The sequence below is a fragment of the Lolium perenne genome, chromosome 4 (assembly GCF_019359855.2).
Source record: "Lolium perenne isolate Kyuss_39 chromosome 4, Kyuss_2.0, whole genome shotgun sequence".
In the NCBI taxonomy this organism is placed as follows: domain Eukaryota; kingdom Viridiplantae; phylum Streptophyta; class Magnoliopsida; order Poales; family Poaceae; genus Lolium; species Lolium perenne.
In genome coordinates, this window is record NC_067247.2 from 227,441,300 (window position 1) to 227,455,307 (window position 14,008).

The following is a 14,008-nucleotide window of genomic DNA, read 5'->3' on the forward strand; positions in this document are numbered from 1 at the left end:
ACGAATCTGGGCCTAATTCTCTGTAGGTAACTCAGAAAATTATGCCAATTTACGTGAGTGATCCTCAGATATGTACGCAACTTTCATTCAATTTGAGCATTTTCATTTGAGCAAGTCTGGTGCCTCAATAAAATTCGTCTTTACGAACTATTCTGTTTTGACAGATTCTGCCTTTTATTTCGCATTGCCTGTTTTGCTATGCTTGATGGAGTTTTCGATTCCATTAACTTTCAGTAGCTTTGTGCAATGTCCAGAAGTGTTAAGAATGATTATGTCACCTCTGAACATGTAAATTTTGATTATGCACTAACCCTCTAATGAGTTGTTTTGAGTTTGGTGTGGAGGAAGTTTTCAAGGATCAAGAGAGGAGGATGATACAACATGATCAAGGAGAGTGAAAGCTCTAAGCTTGGGGATGCCCCGGTGGTTCACCCCTGCATATTTCAAGAAGACTCAAGCGTCTAAGCTTGGGGATGCCCAAGGCATCCCCTTCTTCATCGACAACATTATCAGGTTCCTCTAGTGAAACTATATTTTTATTCCATCACATCTTATGCACTTTGCTTGGAGCGTCTGTTTGTTTTTGTTTTTGTTTTGTTTGAATAAAATGGATCCTAGCATTCATTTTGTGGGAGAGAGACACGCTCCGCTGTTGCATATGGACAAATATGTCCTTAGGCTTTACTCATAATATTCATGGCGAAGGTTGAATCTTCTTCGTTAAATTGTTATATGGTTGGAAACGGAAAATGATACATGTAGTAATTGGTAAAATGTCTTGGATAATGTGATACTTGGCAATTATTGTGCTCATGTTTAAGCTCTTGCATCATATACTTTGCACCTATTAATGAAGAAATGCATAGAACTTGCTAAAATTTGGTTTGCATAATTGGTCTCTCTAAGGTCTAGATAATTTCTAGTAAGAGTTTGAACAACAAGGAAGACGGTGTAGAGTCTTATAATGTTTACAATATGTCTTTTATGTGAGTTTTGCTGCACCGCTTCATCCTTGTGTTTGTTTCAAATAACCTTGCTAGCCTAAGCCTTGTATCGAGAGGGAATACTTCTCATGCATCCAAAATCCTTGAGCCAACCACTATGCCATTTGTGTCCACCATACCTGCCTACTACATGGTATTTCTCCGCCATTCCAAAGTAAATTGCTTGAGTGCTACCTTTAAAATTTCTATCATCTACCTTTGCAATATATAGCTCATGGGACAAATAGCCTAAAAACTATTGTGGTATTGAATATGTACTTATGCACTTTATCTCTTATTAAGTTGCTTGTTGAGCGATAACCATGTTCCTGGGGACGCCATCAACTACTCTTTGTTGAATATCATGTGAGTTTCTATGCATGTCCATCTTGTCTGAAGTAAGGGAGATTTACCGCTAGAATGGTTAGAGCATGCATAATGTTAGAGAAGAACATTGGGCCGCTAACTAAAGCCATGATCCATGGTGGAAGTTTCAGTTTTGGACAAATATCCTCAATCTCATATGAGAAAATTAATAATTGTTGAATGCTTATGCATAAAAGAGGAGTCCATTATCTGCTGTCTATGTTGTCCCGGTATGGATGTCTAAGTTGAGAATAATCAATAGCGAGAAATCCAATGCGAGCTTTCTCCTTAGACCTTTGTACAGGCGACATAGAGGTACCCCTTTGTGACACTTGGTTAAAACATATGTATTGCGATGATAATCCAGGTAATCCGAGCTAATTAGGACAAGGTGCGGGCACTATTAGTATACTATGCATGAGGCTTGCAACTTGTAGGATATAATTTACATGATGCATATGCTTTATTACTACCGTTGACAAAATTGTTTCTTGTTTTCAAAACCAAAGCTCTAGCACAAATATAGCAATCAATGCTTCCCTCTGCGAAGGGCCTTTCTTTTACTTTTTATGTTGAGTCAGTTCACCTATCTCTCTCCACTTCAAGAAGCAAACACTTGTGTGAACTGTGCATTGATTCCTACATACTTGCATATTGCACTTGTTATATTACTTTACATTGATAACTATCCATGAGATATACATGTTATAAGTTGAAAGCAACCGCTGAAACTTAATCTTCCTTTGTGTTGCTTCAATACATTTACTTTGAATTATTGCTTTATGAGTTAACTCTTATGCAAGACTTATTGATGCTTGTCTTGAAAGTACTATTCATGAAAAGTCTTTGCTATATGATTCATTTGTTTACTCATGTCATTTACCATTGCTTGGATCGCTGCATTCATTACATGTGCTTACAATAGTGTGATCAAGGTTATGATGGCATGTCACTCCAGAAATTATCTTTGTTATCGTTTACCTGCTCGGGACGAGCAGAAACTAAGCTTGGGGATGCTGATACGTCTCCGACGTATCGATAATTTGTTATGTTCCATGCCACATTATTGATGATATCTACATGTTTTATGCATATTTTATGTCATACTAGGACAAAGCCCGTGCTTCGCTACGGTGCAAATTAAATTTATAATTATTAAATTATTACCGGTAAATCCTATGGAGCATTAAGTTGACCTTTTTGTTTACTGTTTATTTAATAAAAACCACAAAACATTAGTCTCAAATGAGTAATAATGTGCTCCAGAGGTTTTTTTTAGCTTCTCATAAGCTTGAAGGTGTGAAGTAATTCTATTTGCGCGAAAGTTGCCCTGTAGTCGTAAAGCTCTTTTTTTCTCTTATTAATACAGCCTTTTTGGGATCAAACTAAGAATAAAAGAGCAATTGGTACCAAATTTAGAGTTTTGATGTAAAATAAAATTACAATATATCAAACATAAGAACCTCAAGACAGAAAATAACCTACTCCATCTTATATAGATCGGAGGGAGTGTATCGTCTAATCTAGTAAATTGCTGCCGCATTGAACTATCAAATATAGATGCTTGTTATTTAAGGGCTTAAAGCCGCTTCACATAAACTCAACAGACAATACAGCAAGACAACTACACGGATCAAAGTTCAAGTTTTGGAGTCTCTAACCTGCTTGTTTTTTGCCTACATGGAAGAGTACGTTCCTGGAGAAAAAAACAGGATGAGAAATAACAGATTGAGCCGCACGCGAGATCAGCTCAGAAAGCATTGGCCTGGACGTGAACGCCATGTCGCCGTCGAACCCCCATGGTCCCCGACATCGCAGAACGCTGCCACCGACAGCCAGAGGCAGAGCATGTCCTGCTCCGGTTCGACATGGTGTCTCGCCACGAGGATGGCATTACATACACAGGCTGAACGCAGAGACTGAGAGATATATAATGTGTTTGATTGAATTTGACAGTACCTGTCGCCGTGGTGGTACTTCTGGTAGGAGGAGACGCCATGGCCACATGATCACAATGATCCCAAGTCAGCTCCATCGGTTTTGGCAGCTTGATAGTTGAATCAATCCGTGGATCACCACTTGGATTCGAGTCCATGACGACACGCAGGTATAAACATCATTGTATATCCACAGCTAACCCAAGATTTCAATATTCCATTGAATCAACCAGCGTCAGAAGCGTGCAGTCATTCAGTATGGAGGAACGGAGCCTCCGTCGTCCGGCTGCTCGTCCCCGTCCGCCGCTGGAGACCGCGGCAGGCCTTAGCGGGATGAGTTTGTCTCCGAGATCTTCGATTCACGGTGACACTGGCTAGCTTAACTGTCAAAAAACACAATCATACCTGGAGGCTTTGGAACTCGTCGGACAAGACATCCAGCTGTTTGCGCGAGCGCCTCCTTGCATAGCCTGACCTCCTCTTGCGTCAGCACCGGCGTCAGAGGATCGTCCTCCAAGTCGAACGCAGCCCCGGGGACCGGAGCATCGGACTATGCACGTGGAATCGACAGTGATCGTGTGCCTTCTTCCCCAATCCGTGGAGCAGGCTAGCACCAAAACTTCTCAATCCTGCTCTCGCTTCCAGATCGAGCAGAGCTTCAGGCGGCAACTTGGCGCACGATCAGCACGTCGGCGCCGGATTCAGTGGAGCGAAACACGCATCGGCTGGTACGGGCAAGGCAGGGCAATCTTGATCGGCCAGCGATCGATTTTACACAAGAGAGCGGAGGCAACGTGGCGCATCGGAAAACAAATCGACACTACGGGGCCTGCTAGCAGCGGGAATCAGAGACGACCGGCGGCAGGTGACCGGCGAGGATTGAGTATCACGGGCTAGAGATCGAATTCGAGGATCGAGGTCATCCGGTTGAGCTGCTGCGGCATAGCCGCAACCGATTCGTGAACTCTCGCGAACAGATCTGAGGCTTCGGTAAGATTCGATCGCGATGTTCTTTCCCCACGGATGCGTGGACTCTCGCGACCGGATCTGAGGCTTCGGTAAGATTCAATTGAGATATTCTTTCGCCACGGCAGAGAAACACGATGGGGCGGCGGCGTGTTGTAGGAATTACCTTTAGGATGAAACTTGTAAATCGTGTTCCTTATGAACTGCTCTAACTCAGGTACGGGACGAGAGGAAACACCAGGTACACAAACACCGACGTTTCCACAATTCCAGGCCCAGTTCAGCCCAGTTCGGGTGGACGAACAAACCGGACAAAACTAAATGAACCGGTACGTGGCGTGGGCGCGTGGCAGTTGTGTAGTATTATGGAGATTGGTGGGAGGGTAAAACGGTCCGATCAAAAGTTGGACGAAAATTTTGGCAGAAACCTTAGCTCCTTTATTATTAGGTATAGATTTATGCATTTTCCGGCACTAACCTATTAACGAGATGCCGAAGAAGCGGATTCTTTGTTTCTACTGTTTTTGGTTTCAGAAATCCTAGTAAGGAAATATTCTCGTAATTGTACTAAATCAACGCCCAGGGGCCTATTTTCACACGAAGCTTCCAGAAGACCGAAGATGATACGAAGTGGGGCCACGGGGCGCCGCCACACTAGGGCGGCGCGGCCCAGGGGGGCCCGCGCGGCCCTAGCGTGTGGGGCCCCCGTGTGGCCCCCTGACCTGCCCTTCCGCCTACATATAGTCTTCGTCGCGAAACCCCCGATCTGAGAGCCACGATACGGAAAACCTTCCAGAGACGCCGCCGCCGCCAATCCCATCTTGGGGGATTCGAGGAGATCGCCTCGGCACCTGCCGAGAGGGAAATCATCTCCCGGAGGACTCTTCACCGCCATGGTCGCCTCCGGAGTGATGAGTGAGTAGTTCACCCCTGGACTATGGGTCCATAGCAGTAGCTAGATGGTTGTCTTCTCCTTACGTGCTTCATTGTCGGGTCTTGTGAGCTGCCTAACATGATCAAGATCATCTATCTGTAATGCTATATGTTGTGTTTGTTGGGATCCGATGGATAGAGAATACTATGTTATGTTGATTATCAATCTATTACCTATGTGTTGTTTATGATCTTGCATGCTCACCGTTATTACTAGAGGCTGTGGCCAAGTTTTTACTCTTAACTCCAATATGGATTATTTATGCTAGATATTGTGTTCATGACTCAATTAAATGCAGGACGATGTGAGAAAGTTCTAAGGTTGTGGATGTGATGTTGCCACTAGGGATAAAACATCGATGCTATGTCCGAGGATGTAGTTATTGATTACATTACGCACCATACTTAATGCAATTGTCTGTTGTTTGCAACTTAATACTGGAAGGGGTTCGGATGATAACCTGAAGGTGGACTTTTTAGGCATAGATGCATGCTGGATAGCGGTCTATGTACTTTGTCGTAATGCCCAATTAAATCTCACTATACTCATCATATCATGTATGTGCATTGTCATGCCCTCTCTATTTGTCAATTGCCCAACTGTAATTTGTTCACCCAACATGCTATTTATCTTATGGGAGAGACACCTCTAGTGAACTGTGGACCCCGGTCCATTCTTTTACATCGAATACAATCTACTGCAATACTTGTTCTACTGTTCTCTGCAAACAATCATCATCCACACTATACATCTAATCCTTTGTTACAGCAAGCCGGTGAGATTGACAACCTCACTGTTTCGTTGGGGCAAAGTACTTTGGTTGTGTTGTGCAGGTTCCACGTTGGCGCCGGAATCCCTGGTGTTGCGCCGCACTACATCTCGCCGCCATCAACCTTCAACGTGCTTCTTGGCTCCTACTGGTTCGATAAACCTTGGTTTCTTGCGAGGGAAAACTTACCATTTGTACGCATCACACCTTCCTCTTGGGGTTCCCAACGGACGCGTGCTGTACGCGTATCAAGCTCTTTTTCTGGCGCCGTTGCCGGGGAGATCAAGACACGCTGCAAGGGGAGTCTCCACATCCCAATCTCTTTACTTTGTTTTGTCTTGCTTTGTTTTATTTACTACTTTGTTTGCTGCACTAAATCAAAACACAAAAAAATTAGTTGCTAGTTTTACTTTATTTGCTATCTGGTTTGCTATATTAAAAACACAAAAAATTAGTTACTTGCATTTTACTTTTGTTATCATGTCTAGTTCTGCACTTGTTACTTCTTCACCTGAAGAATTAGTCTTCACTTTTAAACAAGGGGATGAGGAGAGTTTTAAAGATGCTTGGTCCAGAATTTTTACTTCTTATCGTAAAGCTGAACCTCAAATGACTCTAAGTTTGCTCCTTAGTAACTTTTATTTTGGTCTTATGATTCGCTATAGATATGCCTTGGATGCTTTAGTGGGAGGAGATTTCCTTCATTGCAATGTGGATCAAGCTTTTAATGCCATAAAGAAGTTGGTTGCATCACATGATTCAGCTAATAACTTTGATTCAGCCCTTATTAAAATTTATAATAGATTAAACACTCTTGAGACAAGTGCATGCATCTCGCTTGAATGACAACTATCGCTATGTTCGTAACCGTCTTGAACAAGTTTTAGTGAACTCTGAACCTTCATTATGGGATCCTACTGTTAAAATTGTTATCGGTGATCAAACTCTTCATGCCAATTGTGATATTATGTCTGAATTTTGCCTTATGCCTAAGAGTATTCATGAATCTTTGAAACTTTGGGGATTCGTCGAAGGGGGAGAAGGAATAACTCTTATTGATAACTCTGTTATAATCCCTAAGGGAATAGCCGCAGGTGTGCATACAACCATTCTTGTAAGAACAATATCCATTGATTATCTTGTTATTGAATGTGTAGGAACAGGACAAATCACACTCGGAAGATCCCTGCTGAAACTATTGGGAGCAGTCATAGATATGGGAGAAGGCACCCTGAAATTCACCTCTACACCGGGGAGAAGACATGTATTCCCTAAATCAAAGGGTAAAAAAAAGAACAAGAAAGGTAAGGGCAAAGCCCAAGGTAATGTTGATACATCATCTCTTGATAATACTTGATATACACTTTCTGCGCCTAGCTGAAAGGCGTTAAAGAAAAGCGCTTATGGGAGACAACCCATGTTTTTACTACAGTACCTTTATTTTATATTTGAGTCTTGGAAGTTGTTACTACTGTAGCAACCTCTCCTTATCTTAGTTTTGTGCATTGTTGTGCCAAGTAAAGTCGTTGATAGTAAGGTTCATACTAGATTTGGATTACTGCGCAGAAACAGATTTCTTTGCTGTCACGAATCTGGGTCTAATTCTCTGTAGGTAACTCAGAAAATTATGCCAATTTACGTGAGTGATCCTCAGATATGTACGCAACTTTCATTCAATTTGATCATTTTCATTTGAGCAAGTCTGGTGCCTCAATAAAATTCGTCTTTACGAACTGTTCTGTTTTGACAGATTCTGCCTTTTATTTCGCATTGCCTGTTTTGCTATGCTTGATGGATTTTTCGATTCCATTGACTTTCAGTAGCTTTGTGCAATGTCCAGAAGTGTTAAGAATGATTGTGTCACCTCTGAACATGTAAGTTTTGATTGTGCACTAACCCTCTAATGAGTTGTTTTGAGTTTGGTGTGGAGGAAGTTTTCAAGGATCAAGGAGAGTGAAAGCTCTAAGCTTGGGGATGCCCCGGTGGTTCACCCCTGCATATTTCAAGAAGACTCAAGCGTCTAAGCTTGGGGATGCCCAAGGCATCCCCTTCTTCATCGACAACATTATCAGGTTCCTCTAGTGAAACTATATTTTTATTCCATCACATCTTATGTACTTTGCTTGGAGCGTCGGTTTGTTTTTGTTTTCGTTTTGTTTGAATAAAATGGATCCTAGCATTCATTGTGTGGGAGAGAGACATGCTCCGCTGTTGCATATGGACAAGTATGTCCTTAGGCTTTACTCATAATATTCATGGCGAAGGTTGAATCTTCTTCGTTAATTTGTTATATGGTTGGAATTGAAAAATGATACATGTAGTAATTGCTAAAATGTCTTGGATAATGTGATACTTGGCAATTGTTGTGCTCATGTTTAAGCTCTTGCATCATATACTTTGCTAAAATTTGGTTTGCATAATTGGTCTCTCTAAGGTCTAGATAATTTCTAGTATTGAGTTTGAACAACAAGGAAGACGGTGTAGAGTCTTATAATGTTTACAATATGTCTTTTATGTGAGTTTTGCTGCACCGGTTCATCCTTGTGTTTGTTTCAAATAACCTTGCTAGCCTAAACCTTGTATCGAGAGGGAATACTTCTCATGCATCCAAAATACTTGAGCCAACCACTATGCCATTTGTGTCCACCATACCTACCTACTACATGGTATTTCTCCGCCATTCCAAAGTAATTGCTTGAGTGCTACCTTTAAATTTCTATCCTCTACCTTTGCAATATATAGCTCATGGGACAAATAGCCTAAAAACTATTGTGGTATTGAATATGTACTTATGCACTTTATCTCTTATTAAGTTGCTTGTTGTGCGATAACCATGTTCCTGGGGACGCCATCAACTACTCTTTGTTGAATATCATGTGAGTTGCTATGCATGTCCGTCTTGTCTGAAGTAAGGGAGATTTACCGCTAGAATGGTTAGAGCATGCATAATGTTAGAGAAGAATATTGGGCCGCTAACTAAAGCCATGATCCATGGTGGAAGTTTCAGTTTTGGACAAATATCCTCAATCTCATATGAGAAAATTAATAATTGTTGAATGCTTATGCATAAAAGAGGAGTCCATTATCTGTTGTCTATGTTGTCCCTGTATGGATGTCTGATACATCTCCGACGTATCGATAATTTCTTATGTTCCATGCCACATTATTGATGATATCTACATGTTTTATGCATACTTTATGTCATATTTATGCATTTTCCGGCACTAACCTACTAACGAGATGCCGAAGAGCCAGTTGCTGTTTTCTGCTATTTTTGGTTTCAGAAATCCTAGTAAGGAAATATTCTCGGAATTGGACGAAATCAACGCCCAGGGTCCTATTTTTGCACGAAGCTTCCAGAGGTCCGAGGAGTAAACGAAGTGGGGCCACGAGGCGGCGCCACAGTAGGGCGTCGCGGCCCAAGCCCTCGCCGCGCGGCCCTAGCATGTGGGCCCCTCGTGACTCTCCCGACTCTGCCCTTCCGCCTACAAATAGCCTTCGTCGAGAAACCCCCAGTACCGAGAGCCACGATACGGAAAACCTTCCAGAGACGCCGCCGCCGCCAATCCCATCTCGGGGGATTCGGGAGATCGCCTCCGGCACCCTGCCGGAGAGGGGATTCATCTCCCGGAGGACTCTTCACCGCCATGGTCACCTCCGGAGTGATGAGTGAGTAGTTCACCCCTGTACTATGGGTCCATAGCAGTAGCTAGATGGTCGTCTTCTCCTTATGTGCTTCATTGTCGGGTCTTGTGAGCTGCCTAACATGATCAAGATCATCTATCTGTAATGCTATATGTTGTGTTTGTTGGGATCCGATGGATAGGGAATACTATGTTATGTTGATTATCAATCTATCTATGTGTTGTTTATGATCTTGCATGCTCTCCGTTATTAGTAGAGGCTTTGGCCAAGTTGATGCTTGTAACTCCAAGAGGGAGTATTTATGCTCGATAGTGGGTTCATGTCTCCGTGAATCTGGGGGAGTGACAGAAACCCCTAAGGTTATGGATGTGCTGTTGCCACTAGGGATAAAACATTGATGCTATGTCCGAGGATGTAGTTATTGATTACATTACGCACCATACTTAATGCAATTGTCTGTTGTTTGCAACTTAATACTGGAAGGGGTTCGGATGATAATCTGAAGGTGGACTTTTTAGGCATAGATGCATGCTGGATAGCGGTCTATGTACTTTGTCGTAATGCCCAATTAAATCTCACAATACTCATCATATCATGTATGTGCATTGTCATGCCCTCTCTATTTGTCAATTGCCCAACTGTAATTTGTTCACCCAACATGCTATTTATCTTATGGGAGAGACACCTCTAGTGAACTGTGGACCCCGGTCCTATTCTTTTACATCGATACAATCTACTGCAATACTTGTTCTACTGTTCTCTGCAAACAATCATCATCCACACTATACATCTAATCCTTTGTTACAGCAAGCCGGTGAGATTGACAACCTCACTGTTACGTTGGGACAAAGTGCTTTGGTTGTGTTGTGCAGGTTCCACGTTGGCGCCGGAATCCCTGGTGTTGCGCCGCACTACATCTCGCCGCCATCAACCTTCAACGTGCTTCTTGGCTCCTACTGGTTCGATAAACCTTGGTTTCATACTGAGGTAAAACTTGTCGCTGTACGCATCACACCTTCCTCTTGGGGTTCCCAACGGTCGCGTGCTGTACGCGTATCAAGACTGTTTTCTGGCGCCTTTGCCGGGGAGATCAAGACACGCTGCAAGGGGAGTCTCCACATCCCAATCTCTTTACTTTGTTTTTGTCTTGCTTTATTTTATTTACTAATTTGTTTGCTGCACTAAAACAAAATACAAAAAAATTAGTTGCTAGCTTTACTTTATTTACTGTCTTGTTTGCTCTCTTTATATCAAAAACACAAAAAAATTAGTTACTTGTTTTACTTTAATTAATTCCATGCATGTTTTTATTTCACTAGTTAGGCTTAATGGAAAACAACAAAAATATTAGAGATCTTTATAGTATTTATCTTGAGGTAGGACATGAGGTGTTTGAAGAGAAAATTAAAAAACCTATGGAACTTTATATGCTTGCTAATGGCAATGTTATTAGTATGAATGCTTTGAACACTATTATTGCTAATGCTATGGAAGAATTTAAGCTTGGGGAAGCTGGTTTTGATGAGCATGATATTTTTAGACCCCCAAGCATGGAGGAGAAAATTTACTTTGATGATACTTTGTCTCCCATTTATGATGATATTGGTATTTTGGTGCCACCTACTATGGAGAATAAATTTTATTATGATTATACTATGCCTCCTACACTTAATGAGAATAATAATGATAGCTACTTTGTTGAATTTGCTCCCACTACAACTAATAAAATTGATTATGCTTATGTGGAGAGTAATAATTTTATGCATGAGACTCATGATAAGAATGTTTCATTTGATAGTTATACTGTTGAGTTTGCTCATGATGCTACTGAAAGTTATTATGAGAGAGGAAAATATGGTTGTAGAAATTTTCATGTTACTAAAACACCTCTCTTTTTGCTGAAAATCTTGAAGCTGCACTTGTTTTATCTTTCTATGCTTGTTGCACTATGCTTCATGAATTTGTTTATTTACAAGATTCCTTTTCATAGGAAGCATGTTAGACTTAAATGTGTTTTGAATTTGCTTCTTGATGCTCTCTTTTGCTTCAACTACTATTTCTTGCGAGTGCATCATTAAAACTGATGAGCCCATCTTAATGGCTATAAAGAAAGAACTTCTTGGGAGATAACCCATGTGTTTATTTTGCTACAGTACTTTTGTTTTATATTTGAGTCTTGAAAGTTGTTACTACTGTAGAAACCTCTCCTTATCTTAGTTTTATTGCATTGTTGTGCCAAGTAAAGTCTTTGATAGTAAGGTTCATACTAGATTTGGATTACTGCGCAGAAACAGATTTCTTACTGTCACGAATCTGGGCAAAATTCTCTGTAGGTAACTCAGAAAATTATGCCAATTTACGTGAGTGATCCTCAGATATGTACGCAACTTTCATTCAATTTGAGCATTTTCATTTGAGCAAGTATGTGCCCCTTAGAAATTCGTCTTTACGAACTGTTCTGTTTTTGACAGATTCTGCCTTTTATTTCGCATTGTCTGTTTTGCTATGCTTGATGGATTTTTCGATTCCATTGACTTTCAGTAGCTTTGTGCAATGTCCAGAAGTGTTAAGAATGATTGTGTCACCTCTGAACATGTAAATTTTAATTGTGCACTAACCCTCTAATGAGTTGTTTTGAGTTTGGTGTGGAGGAAGTTTTCAAGGATCAAGAGAGGAAGATGATACAACATGATCAAGGAGAGTGAAAGCTCTAAGCTTGGGGATGCCCCGGTGGTTCACCCCTGCATATATCAAGAATACTCAAGCGTCTAAGCTTGGGGATGCCCAAGGCATCCCCTTCTTCATCGACAACATTATCAGGTTCCTCTAGTAAAACTATATTTTTATTCCATCACATCTTATGTACTTTGCTTGGAGCGTCGGTTTGTTTTTGTTTTTGTTTTGTTCAAATAAAATGGATCCTAGCATTCTTTGTGTGGGAGAGAGACACGCTCCGCTGTTGCATATGGACAAGTATGTCCTTAGGCTTTACTCATAGTATTCATGGCGAAAGAATCTTCTTCGTTAAATTGTTATATGGTTGGAATTGGAAAATGATACATGTAGTAATTGCTAAAATGTCTTGGATAATGTGATATTTGGCAATTGTTGTGCTCATGTTTAACCTCTTGCATCATATACTTTGCACCTATTAATGAAGAAATACATAGAGCTTGCTAAAATTTGGTTTGCATAATTGGTCTCTCTAAGGTCTAGATAATTTCTAGTATTGAGTTTGAACAACAAGGAAGACGGTGTAGAGTCTTATAATGTTTACAATATGTCTTTTATGTGAGTTTTGCTGCACCGGTTCATCCTTGTGTTTATTTCAAATAGCCTTGCTAGCCTAAGCCTTGTATCGAGAGGGAATACTTCTCATGCATCCAAAATACTTGAGCCAACCACTATGCCATTTGTGTCCACCATACCTACCTACTACATGGTATTTCTCCGCCATTCCAAAGTAAATTGCTTGAGTGCTACCTTTAAATTTCTATCCTCTACCTTTGCAATATATAGCTCATGGGACAAATAGCTTAAAAACTATTGTGGTATTGAATATGTACTTATGCACTTTATCTCTTATTAAGTTGCTTGTTGTGCGATAACCATGTTCCTGGGGACGCCATCAACTACTCTTTGTTGAATATCATGTGAGTTGCTATGCATGTTCGTCTTGTCTGAAGTAAGGGAGATTTACCGCTAGAATGGTTAGAGCATGCATAATGTTAGAGAAGAATATTGGGCCGCTAACTAAAGCCATGATCCATGGTGGAAATTTCAGTTTTGGACAAATATCCTCAATCTCATATGAGAAAATTATTAATTGTTGCTACATGCTTATGCATTAAAGAGGAGTCCATTATCTGTTGTCTATGTTGTCCCAGTATGGATGTCTAAGTTGAGAATAATCAATAGCGAGAAATCCGATGCGAGCTTTCTCCTTAGACCTTTGTACAGGCGGCATAGAGGTACCCCTTTGTGACACTTGGTTAAAACATGTGCATTGCGATGATAATCCAGGTAATCCGAGCTAATTAGGACAAGGTGCGGGCACTATTAGTATACTATGCATGAGGCTTGCAACTTGTAAGATATAATTTTCATAACACATATGCTTTATTACTACCGTTGACAAAATTGTTTCTTGTTTTCAAAATCAAAGCTCTAGCACAAATATAGCAATCGATGCTTTCCTCTTTGAAGGACCATTCTTTTACTTTTATTGTTGAGTCAGTTCACCTATCTCTCTCCACCTCAAGAAGCAAACACTTGTGTGAACTGTGCATTGATTCCTACATACTTGCATATTGCACTTGTTATATTACTTTACACTGACAACTATCCATGAGATATACATGTTACAAGTTGAAAGCAACCACTGAAACTTAATCTTCCTTTATGTTGC